The sequence below is a fragment of the Oryx dammah genome, unplaced genomic scaffold (assembly GCF_014754425.2).
Source record: "Oryx dammah isolate SB20612 unplaced genomic scaffold, SCBI_Odam_1.1 HiC_scaffold_1, whole genome shotgun sequence".
In the NCBI taxonomy this organism is placed as follows: domain Eukaryota; kingdom Metazoa; phylum Chordata; class Mammalia; order Artiodactyla; family Bovidae; genus Oryx; species Oryx dammah.
Window position 1 is genome coordinate 12,073,714 of NW_024070185.1, and position 19,314 is coordinate 12,093,027.

Consider the following 19,314-nt stretch of genomic DNA (forward strand, 5'->3'; position numbering starts at 1 on the left):
GTTGCATTAAGGACCTATATTAACTCACTGACCTTTAAAACTTCAAGGTCTATGTATTAAAAAAAATCATTCAGGAAGTGCAATACTTTCTACACAGAAATCTAGACTGATGGAAGCCCTACTCCTTGGTGCAAGTGTGAGTGCATGTTGGGATCACTTGTGATGTCTGGGTCCCTCTTAAGAGAGTCTAGTTTATTAGGTACATGGTCCAACCTGGATGTGGGGTCCAGCTTGGGTATAAAGGTTCATTTTTAAATCCCAGATTATTTTAATAAGCAGCAAAATTTGAAAACTACTGAATTAGAGTGTACTCCTATGTAAGCAAGGGATCCAAGAACAGCTGACTTCCCCTGCACTCTCTTTTTTCCATCTTTCCTGGAAGCTTTTAACATTTACTGGACATTGACTACGTGTCAGAAAATGTGCCAGGTAGTAAAAATACAAGGCCCACAGAACAGCCCCTGTTCCATTGTTTATTAAGTTAGTTCTGGCCTCTGTCTTTGACTCTGGCCTCACCTGCCCACGAAGCCCCCACTGTGCTGAACCCAGCCACAGTAACCTCCCCTTAGTCCTCAGTGTGCCCTGCTCTGTACTAGAAACGTTTCTCACAGGTGGTTGCTTCATCCATGTTGAGTTACTCACTTCCACCTCCTGTGATCTCAGTTTAACACTCACTGCCTTGACTATCATCCCTGGTCTCATCTCCTTATCATACCATACACCACCCCCCCTTTAGTTGCACATATTATTATCTATGTGTTGATACATTTTTATGTGTTTGATGTTTCTTTTCCAACTAGACAGAAATCACCAGCAAGAGGTCTACTGAGCTCCTTAATGCCAAATAAAACACATATTGAATGAATGGAATCATTATGAATTTGAGTATATAAAAGGATATTGTGGTTGTTTTTTGCTGCATAACAATCTATCCTAAAACTTGGTAGCTTAAAACAATAACTATTTGTTGACCTCTTGAGATCCTGAGGGTTAAGCAGGCTCACCTGGGTGTATCATCTATTTCACATGATGCCAACTGGGACAGCAGCCATCTGGAGGTGCAGGTGGGTGGGATATTCAAGATGGCTACCTCTCATGGCCAGTGTCCTGGGAGGATGGGATTGGAGAGCTGGTTTCAGTTGAACTGTTAGGGCTACTTGACTTCTCTCCCATGTAGTCTAAGGTTCTTTCCTTTCCACTCAGCCTCTGTACTTGGTCTCTTCAACAGGAAGCTGGATTTCTTAGTAGCTCAGTGCTTCCAAAACAAGCATTCCAAGGGAGATGCAGAAGCTGCCAGATCTCTTAAAGGCTGGATGGAAAGCTGGTCCAGTGCCACTTTTTCCATATTTTATTAATCACAGAAGTCACAGGCTTATTCCATAATTGTTGAGAAAAATATGAAAACTAAAAGAAAATTTCCCTTCTTTATGGTAGAGGCATAAAGAATTTGAGACCATCCTTAATCCATCATAGAAATTTAAGCAAAAATATGGTTAATGTAAAACATTTCTTCATTTTCTTTTCTTTTTTTGGGGCAGGGGAGGGTCAGCTCAAAGGATCTTTTTATTTTAGTTTCCATTTTATTGTGGTAAGAATACTTAACAAGAGGTCTACCCTCTTAACAGATTTTTTTAGTGTACAATATAGTATTGTTAGTATAGGCACAACGTTGTACCACAACTTCTATAACTTATTTATCTTGTGTAACTGAAACTTTATACCCATTAATTAACAACCTCACACTTCCCCCCCCCAACCCCAGTCTCTAGAAACTAACATTGTACTCTCTGTTTCTATGACTTTGACTTTCAGAAACCTCATATAAATGTAGTCACGTAGTATTTGTCCTTCTGAAACTGGTTTATTTCACTTACCATAATGTCCTAACGATTCATCCATGTTGGCACATATTGTAGGATTTCATTCTTCTTTAAGGTGGAATAGCATGCCATCATTGTGTATGCCACATATTCTTGGTCCATTCATTCATCAATGAACATTTATGTTGTTTCCATGTCTTGGCTGTTGTAAACAGTGCGGCAAGAACATGGAGTTTGAAATATCTCTCTAGATCTTGATAGCATGTTTAGATAAATATCTAGAATTGGGATTGCTGGATCTTTTGGTAATTTATTTTTACATTTTTTTAGCAACCTTCACACTATTTTCAATAGTACTTACACCATTTTGCATTCCCACCAACAGTGTAGGAGGGCCCAATTTCTTGACATCCTCACCACTGCTTGGAAAAGGAAATAAGAGTGAAAAGGCACCCTACAGAATGGGAGAAAATATTTCCTAACCACGTATCTGATAAAGGGTTAATATCTAAAATAAATAAGGAACTCCTATAATTCAGTAGCAACAAAATAAAATTAAGTACCCAACTGAAACATGGGCTTGGATTTAAAAGAGTGAAATAATGCCATTTGCAGCAACATAGATGGACCTAGAGATGTCATGCTGAGTAAATTAAGCCAAACAGAGAAGGAAAAATGCCGTATGGAATTCCTAATATGCAGAATCTGAAAAAAATTGGTACAAATGAACTTATTTATGAAACAGACTCACAGGCTTAGAGAATGAACTTATAGTTGCCAAGGGGAAGAATGGTGGGGAGAAGTAGTTAGGGAACTTGGGATCTCTATGTTCACTCTGCTATATTTAAAATGGATAACCAACAAGGACCTTCTGTACAGCACAGGGAACTCTGCTTAATGTTATTTGACAGCCTGGATGGGAGGAGAGTTTGGGGGAGAATGGATACATGTTTATGTATAGCTGAGTCCCTTTGCTGTCTACCTGAAACTATCACAACATTGTTAATCAACTAGACTCCAATACAAAATAAAAATTTTAATATAAACAAACATGGACTAAGGACTTGAATATATATTTCTCCAAAGAAGACTTACAAATAGTCAACTGGGATATGAAAAGATGCTCAACATTACTAGCCATTGTTGTTCAATCACTAGGTCCTGTCTGACTTTGCCAACTCCATGAACTGCAGCACACCAGCCCTCCCTGTCTTTCACTATCTTCTTGAGTTTGCTCAAGGATGGCTATTATCAAAAACAAAAAAAAATCAAGTGTTTGCAAAGACTGGAAAAATCGGAATTCCTTATTTACTTAAGAAAACCCTAACCCTTTGCAATGGTGCTGAAAGCATGAATATCAGCCATACTCAGGGATCTCACTAGCATGGTTGAGTGTTAGGGGTGAGGTGCTGAGGGTATCTTTGATCAGCATCAGGCAGTCCTCACTGTTGACAGAGAGAGTACCCATTGTGGCAACAAGTCTGGTCCCTCAGGGAAGCTGTTTCATAGTTTTTTGCTTTTGAGGGAGAGAGGGAAGGAGGGAAGGGTGGACGTGGGGTTGGGGGACCATGTGTCAATGGACATGCTCAGACCTTGCTTTCCTTGGAACCTCCCACCTGTGGTAGTACTCTACCCAGTACTCTACAGTTACTCTACTCCATCCTGAGATCTTTCCATTCCTGGCTTTTTCTAGAATAGAAAATAAGCTCTGGTAGGAGTCAGCATCATTGACTGTTGATCGAATGCTTTCATTTCATAATCTTTGGTTTACTTCCAGTCGAGGACTAGTTGTTGTTGTTGTTGTTCTGCCATAGTTCTCCTTTGCCCAAGCATCTCTTCCTTTTCATTACCCTTGGTTTCCCTTTTTATTTTGACATGACTTCAGAAAAATGTCCATAGTAGTACAGACTAGTTCTATACTACTTCATCAAGATTCTCTAACGGTCAAGATTTGCTCTTGTCACTCTTTTTCTGTGTCATCCATGTTATACAATTCACATCATTTTAAGCAGAAAAGTTCATATTCCCTTATGTGATACAGTTCACTGTGCATTTCTAAAAGCAAGGGCATCCCCTTACATAACCACATAATAATCAAAATTGGAGCGTTAACATTGGTACATATTTAGTGGTTTTCATTTGTCCCAGCATCCTTTACAGAGAAAGACAACTGCAAACCATGCCTTGTATTCAGGAACCAGGTCTTTTCAACATCTTTTATTCTGGAACAGTTTCTTGTTTTCCTGTGTCTTTAATGGCATTGGCATATTTGAAGTGTGCTGGCCTGATATTTCCTGGAATGACTGTCCATTTAGGTTTGTCTAATGCTTCATGCTGATCGAAATCATATATTTAGCTTTGACAGGAATACACTTACGTTCTCAGTTCATCATATTAGGAAGAATTACTGATAACATTAGCTCTTCTCAGTTGGGTTTTCTGCCAAGTTACTGCATTTGAAGTTATCATTTTCTTTTGTTATATATATATATATATATATATATATATAGTGATTAATAAATACTTTGAGATGATAAATATCTTATTCCTCATTGCACTTTCACTTTTTAACATCTATTGACGTTTTTGTTTGAATCAGTTTTTATGTGACGATAGCCAAATGGTGATGCCTCTTTGTTCACACTACTGATGCCCAAGGAGACATTGTCCTAAGTTGAAAACGAGCAGTTCACTGTGAAAATTCTCTTATAAACAAGGCTGATGGCTCCTGAGTCAAATTTTAGCTGATGTTCTATACCTTTATATTGTGTGGTTATGTGGATGTAGCTATAGATATATCAATAGGTATAATATATGGATATGCATATATATATATAATTTTATGATGTTTAATTTTTATCTTTTACCAGAAGCCATTTATACTTAGAAATTAAGAAGAGCAAGAGGACAAAAAGGAAAGAAGCAAACATCAAATTTAGTGGCTTAACCATGTGCCAAGTTGCTTCAGTCATGTCATACTCTGTGCAACCCCATGGACTGTAGCTTACTAAGCTCCTCTGTCCATGGAATTCTCCAGGCAAGAATACTGGAATGGGTTGCCATGCCCTCCTCCAGAGAATCTTGCTGACTGAAGGATCAAACCCTTGTCTCTTATATATCCTGCATTGTCAGGCATGTTCTTTACCTCTAATACCAACTAGGAAATCTCAGTTGCTTAGTTACATAGCATTATATATGGCTTCATATATTGCATAAAACTTAGGAATATATGCTCCACCTTGAATCAGGAGGTTTGCTAACAGAGGGATCATCAGTTCAGTTCAGTCACTCAGTCATGTCCGACTCTTTGTGACCCCATGGGCAGCTGCATGCCCCACTTCCCTGTCCATCACCAACTCCCAGAGCTTGCTCAAACTCATGTCCATTGAGCCGGTGATGCCATCCAACCATCTCATCCTCAGTCATCCCCTTCTCCTCCTGCCTTCAATCATTCCCAGCATCAGGGTCTTTTCCAATAAGTCAGTTCTTCGCATCAAATGACCAAATTATTGGAATTTCAGCTTCAACATCAGTCCTTCCAATGAATATTCAGTGTTGATTTCCTTTAGGATTGACTGGTTTGATCTTCTTGCAGTCCAAAGGACTCTCCTCCAACACCATAGTTCAAAAGCATCAATTCTTTGGTGCTCAGCTTCTTTATGGTCCACCTCTCACATCCATACAGTTCAGTTCAGTTCAGTCATTCAGTCATGCCCGACTCTTTGTGACCCCATGGGCAGCAGCACACCAGGCCTCCCTGTCCATCACCAAATCCCAGAGTCTACCCAAACCCATGTCCATTGAGTCAGTGATGCCATCCAACCATCTCATCCTCTGTTGTCCCCTTCTCCTGCTCTCAATCTTTCCCAGCATCAGGGTCTTTTCCAATGAGTCAGCTCTTCGCACCAGGTGGCCAAAGTATTGGAGTTTCAGCTTCAAAATCAGTCCTACCATAACACCCAGGACTGATTTACTTTAGAATGGAGAGGTTGGATCTCCTTGCAGTCCAAGGGACTTTCAAGAGTCTTCTCCAACACCACAGTTCAACAGCATCAATTCTTTGGCGCTCACCCTTCTTTATAGTCCAACTCTCACATCCATTCGTGACCACTAGAAAAACCATAGCCTTGACTAGACAGACCTTTGTTGACAAAGTAATGTCTCTGCTTTTGAATATGCTGTCTAGGGATCATTCAGTATTATAAATTAGCACTGTAGCTCTATAGTAACATTTAGAAGTCATTTAATGACATTAAATAATTTTTAGATGAAGAAATTGAAGCCATTGTTTTTCAATAAGTCTTTTTCTAGAAGGAGAAATAGAGGTCCTTTTCTTAACAGAAATTAGTTTCCCTTTGTAAGATGTTTCTAAATTCAAATATTTTGCATATTGATATAAAAATATTTTTAAAATAATTGAAAATTTGCCTGTGATGAGGAATTACTTCACAATTTCTTCAAGTAAGCAATTACCCTTTTGACTTAATAACGTGATCTGAGTTTACAAAATGATAGCAGTTTTCAAAATTTAATCGATTTCTCTCTGTCTGCCTTCACGCCCCCCAACCCCCCCCATATTTTCTCTACCCTGCCTCTCTGCCCTCAGGGCTGGCCCTACAGATGCATCACCAGGGCTTCTTTAAGTTTACATTTCTAGCTGAGTTTGGCCAGTGGCAGATCAGAGTAAGGAGGAGAAAGGATGGGTTATTTCTTCTTCTACCCCCTCAAGGCCCTGGCTCTCTGATTTTGGTCTTATTCTCACTCTAAAATTATAGTTCCTTTCAGCAATTTCTGTGGCTCCAATTTTCATCAGACTCCTACTCTTTCCTCTCCTGCTCTTTCAGACCCAGATCTTCTTTTTTTTTCTCCCGTATAAGAATGTATGTTTATTGCAAAGAGAGAGAGAGTCCAAGAGAGATTATAAGCCTAGTATATAAGGTTTAGAATTTAAAAGCATCTTACATTTTGCCCTAATGGACACAGATTTAATAGGAACAAAGACTTGTGTTACTTTCTGGTATCAGCTCTCTGTGGACTTGATGAGAAAATTTTGTGAAATATAGTATGGAGGAAGGAAGCTTGATGGGTCTTCACTGCAGACCATGCAGGCACCACTAGATGTGACTCCTAACATGGGGACTGGTCAGTGGCTGGGCCAGAAGATAACTTCCCTTCTGACTGGATGGGCACTTTAAGATTTCCATATTGTCTCTAATATAACAAATGAGTTGCATGAAATCTGCCTTGCATATCAAGTGGCCCCCCAAATATAATACCATTGATGAGACTGCATTGCACTGCTGCTTTCACAGTCTCACCCTAAGCAGGGACTCTGAGGCTGGGATTTGATCCTGATGGTTCTAGTCTATACCTTCCCCTGTGCCTTCTTAGCATGCTTCAATATTCCTTTTTGGTTTCTTTCCTCATCTTTGTACTTTCTTTCTTCACTAAATAATTTTTAAAACCTCACCTTTATTACCTTGCATTTTCTAGCAGAAATCTAATGAATGCAGGAACACAACTCAGGAATGGAATCAGAGAGATGAAGTTTCTATTAAACAGCTAATGAGTGATATAGCCAGTAGAAACAGATCTGGGGCAAGTGTAGCTACATTTGCTTATTTTATCTTCATTCTTTGAGGCCCTTGCTATAGACTTTCTGATAAAACCTGACAGTAGTTCCTGATTATTCTCCTGGGAGCCTGTAGATACATGTTTTTCTCTTTTATAGAAAAGCAATTATTTTTTTTAGTTATGCAAAACTATTTTCCAAATATTGTTGGAAGAGAAATGGAGGGTAGGAGGCTTAGGTAACATTTTAATACTTAAAAAAAAAAAATTACCTGCCACGTGACTTTTGTTTTGCAGATTCTTCCATACATGAGCTTACTTCGCTAAAATGTGAGTCAAATAAAATGCTTCTAGATTAAGTACAGGACTGTTTTTGGAGAAAAATAGAAGAGGGAATAGAGCTTTTCAGAGATAATCTTCTTGAGATAAGTGATTAAGCACTAGAATGGACATCATAGACAGAGTCTAGCCTCATTTGTTTTACTGATGCTGCTTCATTTCGGCAAAATGCCTCTTTATATCTTAGGCAATTAGGTCATGAATTAGTAGAAGAGCTAAGAGGAGAAAATACATATTATAGAGTCATTCCAGTGAAACTGGGGAGTGAATGGGTATTTAAGTTACTCTCAGATTCATTAGTCTTAGTATCTATTACTATAAAGTTCAGAATCACCGTCATGTAGTCACGTAAATACATTTGTTATGCTTAAATAAATCAAGAAAGGTTCATTTTCAAAAGTGCCAGATGTTCTGTATTTCCCCAGTGGCAATATAAATCTGAAGTTGATCTAGGCTAAACATCTGTCAAAAATACACACTTGTTTAACTGAATCACCAGTAGTTCAGAAATGAAGCATTTTGAATAACACATCAGCAAGCAGAAAGATTATTCATTCTATTTAAAAATGCACTAAGTGCCCCACAAAATACTATACATTTTTACAAATATGTTTCTTATGAGATTAAATTTCATAGTAAAATCTGTCTTATAGATGGAACTAAAAAAACCCCAAAATGCCAAATGAAAGTGGAAAGCACTAATTTCCTTTCATTATCCTATCATCTAATTTAGAAGCTGTTCACAAACATAAAAATGATAATCAACTAATAGTTTCATTCTTAATTTTTACTTGTTTATTTTTGGCTGTGCCGGGTCTTCATTGCTGCACAGACTTTTCTCTGGTTGTGGTAATCCAGGGTTACTGTCTAGCTGCAGTGAGCGGTCTTCTCATTGCAGTGGCTTATCTTGTGAAGCGTGGGCTCCGGGTGCGCAGGCTTCAGTACTTAGGGCCCAAGGGCTCAGTAGTGGCAGTTCCCAGGCTGTACAGCACAGACTCAGTGGTTTTTGCTGCTCCATGGCATGTGGGATCTTCCTGGACAAGGGATTGAACACTTGTCTCCTGTACTGGTACATGGATTCTTTACCACTGAGCCACCAGGGAAACCCAGTAGTTTTTAACTACATTGAATTCTAACTAACTACATTCATGGAAAATATTAAAAACTAACATCTCCAAGGAAATATTTGAGGAAAAAAGGGGACTAGAAACTTATTTGACCAGAGGATTTGTTACATTTTCCTTAGGTTAAAAGAAAAAACATTGCAGTAATTAAGTTGAAAACAATTTAGCTTTCCCAAAATGCATTTTCATTGTATTTTTCTACTTTAGAATTCTATAGATTTGCTTTTGAGGTTTTGCTAAAGAAATACTCACGCAAACTTGAAAAATATAACCACATAGATTCTTTCATCACTGTTTTCTTTCTGGCACTGAAAATTTTTCTTCCTGAATGTCAGTAGCGAAAGATTATGACTGTAACCTGCTGGGGTAAACACAGTATATTGTATATAAGATGCTATCAGTTCAGCGGTTGTGAATATTCATTTTCTACCCTGCACTTAACAACAGCATCAAAAATGTATAACACCACAAAATGTTCATTTCTCACTCTGTGCACTATTTAAGATTTTCAGTGGCTTATTTTAAAAACAGCAAGATTTTTTGGAGCCTACTTAACATATGGTATGATGAAGTGGTAGCCTTTGATTGTTTTTATTTCCATTTTAAGCTAATTTTCTGGTAGTTGCTTTGCTGATTTTTTTTTTTTTCTCAGCAGTCAGTTAATTTATTCAATAAGGCATGTGAAGATAACTTTCTTGGTTTCTCTTTTTTGATTGTTTCACTATCTATTTATTTCTATTTTGCTTAAGAAAATTCAAAAAAAATCTTTTGACTGTATTGCATGGCATGTGTTATCTCCATCCAGGGATTGAACGCATGCACCCCTACACTGGCAGCACAGAGTCTTAACCATTGGATCACCAGGGAAGTCCCCAAAAATGTTTTTTGAAGTATAAAATTGAAAGAGCAATGGAAAGTATTACTGGTGGTATCACACTTAGAAGTCTGCAACAATTTAGCTGCCATATCTGAATCTCTCAAGCTGGAGAGCTATGAAAGATCAAAAGATGAGTATCAGGAGTCTATAGTGAGAAAAGAAAGAACTTGATGGGGTGTTCTAAAGATTCTCCTAAGTTGTGTTTCTTCATTATAAGAAAGTTTCCTGTCTGTAGTTAGGGTCAATTATTTTGACTAGAAAAATGATGGTGCAACATGAGCTGAGACTCAAAATATATATTAATATCATGAAAAATGCATTTTATGTATGAATTGATTTATTTTTGAATATCTATATTAAATCCATTAAAAGTCACCCTAGATGGATGAGGAGGATTAAGGGGTACAGACTCAGTCAGTCAGTCAGTTCAGTTGCTCAGTCACGTCTGACTCTTTGCAACCCAATGGACTGCAGCACGCCAGGCCTCCCTGTCCATCACCAACTCCTGGAGTTTATTCACACTAATGTCTACTGAGTCGGTGACACCATCCAACCATCACATCCTCTTGTTGTCCCCTTATCCTCCTGCCTTCAATCTTTCCCAGGATCAGGGTCTTTTCAAATGAGTTACTTCTTCACATCAGGTGGCCAAAGTATTGGAGCTTCAGCTTCAGCATCAGTCATTTCAATAAATATTCAGGACTTTAGGATGGACTGGTACAAACTGCTAAGTGTAAAATACCTAAGTTACAAGGTTATAATTTACAGCACAGGGATTATAGCCATTGTCTTGTAATAACTTTATATGGGATATAATCTATAAAGATATTACAAAACTATGTTGTACACCTGAAATGAATGTAATATTGTAAGTCAGCTACATGTAAAACAATGTATACATAGTCATCCTTTAAAAATTGCCCTAAATAGCAAATTTCATGAAAAATGCCATCTTTAAAAATTTTTTACTGAAATATAATTTATTTACAATGCTGTGTTAGTTTCAAGTGTATAGCAAAGTGATTCATATATATATATATATATTTAAATATTTTTAAAAGAAAAAGGTTAGTTAGAACTGAAATTGTTTTATGTATTGCAAATATCTATAATGCCTGTCAATAAAAGACAGCTGAATACTTACATCAACTTTTCTGTGTTCTTTATGCTGCAATGTATTATTTCAGGGGGTGAAAAAATGCAGCCTCACTCAGATATGAATGAAAGATAGAAAAAGTGAAATACTAAAAAATCATTCATATAATTGGGAATATCCTTCCCTGATGTTATACCAAAACTTGACTAGTGGTATTTGTTGAAGGTTAGTCACAATATGGAATCTGAAACCATATCAATGGACTTTTCATACACTGTTACATAAAAGTCCCTCCATATCCCTTTTCCTTTTAATAAATCTTTTACTTGTGCATGATTGTCACCATTTGGAAATTACTGATTCACTGAATTATACAGCTCATCCAAACGTTGACACATTTCATTTTATAGTATCCAAAAAGTCACACATTAATATCACCACTGATCTCATCAGAAAGTTCTGAAGTATTGTCTTGTTCAGTTCACTGTGACAGATACAAGTTTTCCAAAATCCTAACTTTTGTTTGAAATCTTCAATTATATTTTTGGTAACAAGTACTCATCAGTTGCTTTTCTTGAAGTGATAAGTTCCTCTTGTTCATTTTCCAGGAAATAACAAATACTCAAGCTTTGAAAATCATATTTGTCTGTTAATAATTCTTTTAAATAAAAGACTCGATGGACATGAGTTTGAGTAGACTCTGGGAGTTGGTGATGGACAGGGAGGCCTGGTGTGCTGCGATTCATGGGGTCGCAAAGAGTCAGACACGACTGAGCGAATCAACTGAACTGAACTGAACTGAACTGAACTGAATGTTCCACAGGAAAAAGAAAGGAACTAGTTTACTTTTCAGCTCAAACTATTGCACAAATATTTTTCCTTGAGACATCATACTTCAGAAAGCAGAAGTTCTCACTTTATGCATATTTCTCATTTGGTTACATCATGAATTGTGCACAACCAGTGCAAATGCCAACAGAGTAAACAATATCTTAATATTGTTATGAGAATAGCTTAGCTTTACGGGATTCAGTTGAAAGTATCTTTGGGGACCCATAGAGCTCTGTGGACCACCCTTGGGGACCCACTGTATTAGAAAGTGTATGAAACCTTCGCAGACATTATAGCATGTTATCTTTGCAGGAAGTGCATATGATGGAAACATTTTCCTCATATTGCAAATTTCCCTTTATTTTACAGATAAGAATTAGGAATTTTCAGTAACTAGTTCACTCCATTAATCTACATCCCCCAGTGTGAGATAAGAGTTTCAGAACAAAAGCTGTATTTTTCTTTTTGTTTTTAATAATCGAACCTTGGCATATCATAAAAGGCTTCTCCAGTGGATCAGATGGTAAAGAATCTGCCTGCAATGCAGGAGACCTGGGTCCTAGATTGGGAAGATCCCCTGGAGAAGGAAATGGTGACCCACTCCAGTATTCTTGCCCAGAGAATCCCCATGGGTAGAAGGGCCTGATGGGCTACAGTCCATGGGGTCGAAACTGGACACGACTGAGCAACTAAACATACACGCACACATCATAAAAAACAGGTGGCTTTGAAAATTGACACAACTGACTTAGAAAACTGATAAAAATCCCGGGAAGACTGGAGATTTCTGCTTCTGTCCCTGATAGAATAACAGGAATGGTATCTAACTTTCTTGTCTTAACCATTAAAAAACAAAGTGAAATATATGAAACAATGTTCAGATATTGAACATGCTGGCTGTGATTTCTGAGAGAGAGAAACCAATGAATGCCCTACTTTTCCCTGGAGGGAGGGAGGCCAGTGGTTGTATGGGGTGAAGAGGTAGATCTGCAAGTTTAAGGAAACCAATTTGGCTTGCATGTGCAAGGTAGAGTATCAGAGAGGACAGCTGTACAAATTTAAATCTCCAGAGATGGATGGAGGGTTCCCTCATGTTCTCAGGTGAGTATTAGCATGTTAAACTTGAGGAATAACAATTCTAAAGGAGAAGGAACAATTTCTGGTGCTTGCACGGGGCTAGAAATAGATCACTTACCCCAAAATCAGAGTGGAACAACCTCTTGATACATAAGACATTTGGAAGAGTATTCAGAAGGATGCTCCCTGAGAAGATGGCCTGTCAGACTTTGATTGAAGTGTGCTTTCATATAATTAACAAAGCTCAAAATCCAGTCTGGAAAAATAACACTGCTGTTGAGTGTCTTAGCTGCATCCAGAAACATTCTGCCAATAGGCCTAATGATGATATTTAGCTCATAGTATTATTGGAAAAGGAAATGGCAACCCACTCCAGCGTTCTTGCTTGGAGAATCCCAGGAACAGGTGAGCCTGGTGAGCTGCCGTCTATGGGGTTGCACAGAGTCGGACACAACTGAAACAACTTAGCAGCAGCAGCTGATAGTATTATAGTGAGTATAAAATGAGCTAAGGAATATGTGTAATGAATTCAGACTAGTGCCTGGTACAGGCAAGGAAAAATAAAATGCTCACTGCTTCGTACTCACTAGGATGGCTACTGTAAAAATACACAGAAAATAATTGTTGCAAAGTTGTGGAGAAATTGGAACCTTTATATACTGTTCGTTGTTGTTTAGTTGCTAAGTCATGTCCAGCTCTTTGTGACTCCATGGACTGTAGCCCTCCAGGTTCTTCTGTCCTAGGAAAATGTAAAATGGTGTAGCTGCTATGGAAAACATAAGACAGTTCCTCAAAATATTAAAAATGGGATTACCATATGATCCAGCAATTCTAGTGCTAGGGATAGAGCCAAAACAAGCGAAAGCAGAGTAGTCTCAAAGGCATACTGGAACATCCATGTTCATAGCAACATTATTTACAATAGTCAAAAAATGGAAGCAACCCACGTGTCCATCATTAGGAATGGTTAAACAGATTTGCTGTGTATACAATGGAATATCACACAGGCTTAAAAAGGAAGGAAATGTTGACACATGCTACAACATGAATGATCCTTGAGGAACTTCCTAAGGAAAATGAGCCGGTCACCAAAGAACAAATACTATATGATTCTACATATATGAATAGTCAAACTTATATGGAGAAAAATTAGAATGTGGTGGTCAGGATGTGCGGATAGGAGGGAAGGAGAAGTTTATTACGTATAGATTTTTAGTTTTTGCGAGATCTAAATAGCTCTGGGGATTGGTTACTTGTGGAGGTACTCAACACTGCTGAACTGAATACTTCAAAATGGTTAAGATGGTTTTTACATAATGTGCTTTTTAACCACAATTTAAAAAGAACATTAACAAGTTACAGCAAGACTGTTGTATAAGATAAGAAAATAAAAATTGCAAATATTTTGAAATGAAATATGGCTATGTATTTATCAGTAAGATGAAATGAATTTCTTGTAAAACAAAATTTACCTATACTGACACAATATAAATAGAAAATCTTATTAGCTCTACATTTATTAAAGAAATTTAATTCATTATCAACATATTCCCAAAATGAGAACTCATGTCCAGTTTCATTAGTGAATTCTCTCAAATTTTTAAGAAAGCTATAACCATGTTTTAAAAGGTTTTCCGAAAATAGGACAGGAGGAAACAGTTCCCTTTTTTGAGGCATGCATATTGATGATTACAAAACCAGGCTAAGATAATAAAATTTCCAACCAATATCACTTGTAAACACAGTTTAAAAATCTTTAGGCTATATTGTCAGTTATTCTTTTATATGGAAAAATGTTACTATTTCTCTTCCATAGATTTGTTATGATTATATTAAAAGTCAAGGATGGGTTGGTTCTCTGAAGGCAGTGAAATTGTTCATTTTGGATATTCTGATTAATCTTGCCCCTAGGGCTTCCCTGGTGGGTTAGAGTGTAAAGCGTCCGCCTGCAATGAGGGAGACTGGCGTTCAATCCCTGAGTCGGGAAGATCCGCTGGAGAAGAAAATGGCAACCCACTCCAGCACTCTTGCCTGGAAAATCACATGGACGGAGGAGCCTGGGAGCCTGCAGTCCATGGGGTCGCAGAGTCGGACACGACTGAGCGACTTCACTTTCCTTGGCTACATGAGGAAAACAAATGAGAAATTGTTTCCTTCCCTTTTTACGAACAGTACTCACACACTACGTCCAGTAGGTGGCGCTAAGATTCAGAAGAGGGTCTGAGATGGGTAGTTGGAGCAGCTTGGAAATGTGAGACAGACCTGCCTCCAAGAAACCCACTGCAGCAAATTGTGTCTGACAACTATTTGAGCAATCCCCAGGTGGCAGGGAAGCCCAAACATGGAGTGTCTATGGATCGGGAGAGTCCAGTAACAGGGAACCCAGAAGCAAGGAGTTCTCACATCAGGGAAGATTGTTCAGTTCAGTTCATTTCATTTCAGTCGCTCAGTCGTGTCCGACTCTTTGCGACCCCATGAGTAGCAGCATGCCAGGCCTCCCTGTCCATCACCAACTCCCGGAGTTCACTCAGACTCACGTCCATTGAGTCAGTGATGCCATCCAGCCATCTCATCCTCTGTCGTCCCCTTCTCCTCCTACCCCTAATCCCTCCCAGCATCAGAGTCTTTTCCAATGAGTCACCTCTTCGCATGAGGTGGCCAAAGTACTGGAGTTTCAGCTTTAGCATCATTCCTTCCAAAGAAATCCCAGGGCTGATCTCCTTCAGAATGGACTGATTGGATCTCCTGGCAGTCCAAGGGACTCTCAAGAGTCTTCTCCAACACAGCTCCCAAGTCTTCCTGGTGGTCAGAGGTTAAGCTGCTGAGACTGGAACTGTAATAAGGAAAGGTGACTGAGAAATAAAATAAACCATCAGGAGGCAGCAGGACTCTAGGTCTGAAGGAAAACACTGGGCATAAATTTCAATTGAAAGTGAAAGTGAAGTCGCGCAGTCGTGTCCAACTCTTTGCAACACCATGGACTGTAGCCTACCAGGCTCCTCTGTTCATGGAATTTTCCAGGCAAGAATACTGGAGTGGGTTGCCATTTCCTTATAGTAGTGTTAATGACAATATTAATTGCAACACTATTACCATTTATTGATGACGTGCATGCCAAGTCACTTTTTCGTGTCTGATTCTGTGTGATTCTATGGACTGTAGCTCACCAGACTCCTCTGTCCTTGGGAGTCTCCAGACAAGAATACTGGAGTGGGTTGCCATGACCTCCTTCAGGGCATGAACCCAGGTCTCTTTCTGCTAACCTTCATTGGCAGGCAGGTTTATTACCATGAGCGCCACCTGGGAAGCCCATTGATGATGTACTGAGCTTCAAATACTGTGCAGAGCACTTTAAACATTATCTCATCTTCATTTACAGATGGCTAAATTGGAACATAGAATAAACAGTGTGTCTCTTATTAAACTGTGTTTCCTAAAAACACACAGCTGTTGATTAATGGGGCTAAGAAATAGACTTCTTTGGTGCACCTATCTTCCTAACTTCCTGCTGTGTTGTTGGACGGAGGAGCCTGGTGGGCTACAGTCCATGGGGTCTCGAAGAGTCGGACACGACTGAGCGACTTCACTTTCACTTTCACTTTCATGCACTGGAGAAGGAAATGGCAACCCACTCCAGTGTTCTTGCCTGGAGATGGGGGAGCCTGGTGGGCTGCCTTCTATGGGGTCGCACAGAGTCGGATACAACTGACGTGACTTAGCAGCCGCAGCAGCAGCAGCATGAATCTGGTTCTGTCGTGGAAGATCTTTTGAAATACATACGTGAAAATTAAGGCAGCAGCAGGGGGAGTTGAGTCAAAATGTTTCAATTTCATTCATCAAATCCTCATACCTTACCCTTAAATTTTTAATGGGGTAGAATTAATTAAAATCCAGAACATAATCAAAATGCTTTCAATTTTTTTAATGTAATAAGCAGGGCTTTTGAGTAATATGAAATACTTAAGCTTATATATATATATATATATGTTGCATGCATTTTTAATTTTATTTTAAAAATTAATTAATTTATTTTAATTGGAGGCTAATTACTTTAAATATTGTAGTGGTTTTTGCCATACATTGATATGAATCAGCCATGGGTGTACATGTGTCCCCCATCATGAACCCGCCTCCCACCTCCTTCCCCCTCCCATCCTTCTGGGTCATCCCAGTGCACAGGCCCTCAGCGCCCTATCTCATGCATCGAACCTGGACTGGTGATCTATTTCACATATGGTAATATATGTGTTTCAATTGCATGCATTTTTAAACACAATTATATGTGAGTAGAAAATAGTACATGTTAAAATTGTGCTTGTTCTCAGGAATGAATTGAAATTCTGTTGCATAAGAATAGAGGATCAATTTTTTTTTTTTTTTTTAAGTGACTGACTTCTGGAGAAAATGCAGTCTTAGTAATTTCACATTTTGGACAAGTTGAGGAGGTTCTGACAAAATTTCATGTTCATGCTTCTTACAGGGTAGCAATAAAGAGGATTTATACCAGAGAAAAATATAAAGCTTCAGACAAAAACAGACAATAAAATGTGTCTTGGAGTGACAACAGCATCTTATGTCAATAAAGAAGCACTAAATTCAAGAAGAATACCCAGTTTGCCAGGCCACAATATCATATTTTAGAAAAATCATACACACAGAGAGACTTGTCTTTCAGTAAATAATCAAATTTGAAATTACCAAATCAATATTTTCCATTATTTGCAAAGTCTTCTAAATCCATAGTGTATAAAAATATGTGAACTACTTATATTAAGGCACAGAGAACTCAAAACACTCATTTTCTCAAATGCAGCTCAGAGTCAAAGTTAATCAGAATTTGAAAAAATTACACAGCTCCTTTAGAAAGTCAGCTAAATAAAAGAAATGAATGAGCCATTTCCATTTTTTTAAATCTTTCAATAAGATTCAAAGTGGTCAGTTCAAAATAAGATCAATTCTTTGCCATTTGGGAAAAGAATACCATTAAATCATGTTACCTGTTAGCATTTCAGTTCAGTTCAGTTCACTTCAGTCACTCAGTCATGTCCAACTCTTTGCAACCCCATGGACTGCAGCACGCCAGGCCTCCCTGTCCATCACCAACTCCCGGAGTTTACTCAAACTCATGTCCATAGAGTCAGTGGTGTCATTCAACTATCTCATCCTCTGTCATCCCTTTCTCCTCCCACCCTCTACCTTCCCCAGCATCAGGGTCTTTTCAAATGAGTCAGTTCTTTGCATCAGGTGGCCAAAGTATTGGAGCTTCAGCTTCAGCATCAGTCCTTCCAATGAATATTCAGTACTGATTTCCTTTATGATGGATTGGTTGGATCTCCTTGCAGTCCAAGGGACTCTCAAGAGTCTTCTCCAACACCACAGTTCAAAAGCATCAATTCTTCAGTGCTCAGCTTTCTTCACAATCCAACTCTCACATCCATACATGACCACAGGAAAAACCGTAGCCTTGACTAGACGGACCTTTGTTGGCAAAGTAATGTCTCTGCTTTTTAACATGCTGTCTAGGTTGGTCATAACTTTTCTTCCAAGGAGTAAGCGTCCTTTAATTTCATGGCTGCAATCACCCCAAAATAGTCTGTCACTGTTTCCACTGTTTCCCCATCTATTTGCCTTGAAGTGATGGGACCAGATGCCGTAATCTTAGTTTTCTGAATGTTGAGCTTTCAGCCAACTTTTTCACCCTCCTCTTTCACTTTCATCAAGGGGCTCTTTAGTTCTTCTTCACTTTCTGCCATAAGGGTGGTATGATCTGCATATCTGAGTTTATTGATATTTCTCCTGACAATCTTGATTCCAGCTTGTGCTTCTTCCAGCTCAGTGTTTCTCATGATGTACTCTGCATAGAAGTTAAATAAGCAGGGTGACAATATACAGCCTTGATGTACTCCTTTTCCTATTTGGAACCAGTCTGTTGTTCCATGTCCAGTTCTAACTGTTGCTTCCTGACCTGCATACAGATTTCTAAAGAGGCAGACCAGGTGGCTGGTATTCCCATCTCTTTCCGAATTTTCCACAGTTTATTGTGATCCACACAGTCAAAGGCTTTGGGATAGTCAATAAAGCAGAAATAGTTGTTTTTCTGGAACTATCTTGCTTTTTCAATGATCCAGCAGATGTTGGCAATTTGATCTCTGGTTCCTCTGCCTTTTCTAAAACCAGCTTGAACATCTGGAAATTCACAGTTCACATATTGCTGAAGCCTGGCTTGGAGAATTTTGAGCATTACTTTACTAGCATATGAGATTAGTGCAATTATGCTGTAGTTTGAGCCTTTTTTGGCATTGCCTTTCTTACAGATTGGACTGAAAACTGACCTTTTCCAGTCCTGTGGCCACTGCGGAGTTTTCCAAATTTGCTGGCATATTGAGTGCAGCACTTTGACAGCATCTTCTTTCAGGATTTGAAACAGCTCAACTGGAATTCCATCACCTCTACTAGCTTTCCTCCTAGTAATGCTTCCTAAGGCCCACTTGACTTCACATTCCAGGATGTCTGGCTCTAGGTGAGTGATCACACCATCATGATTATGTGGGTCATAAAGAATTTTTTGTACAGTTCTTC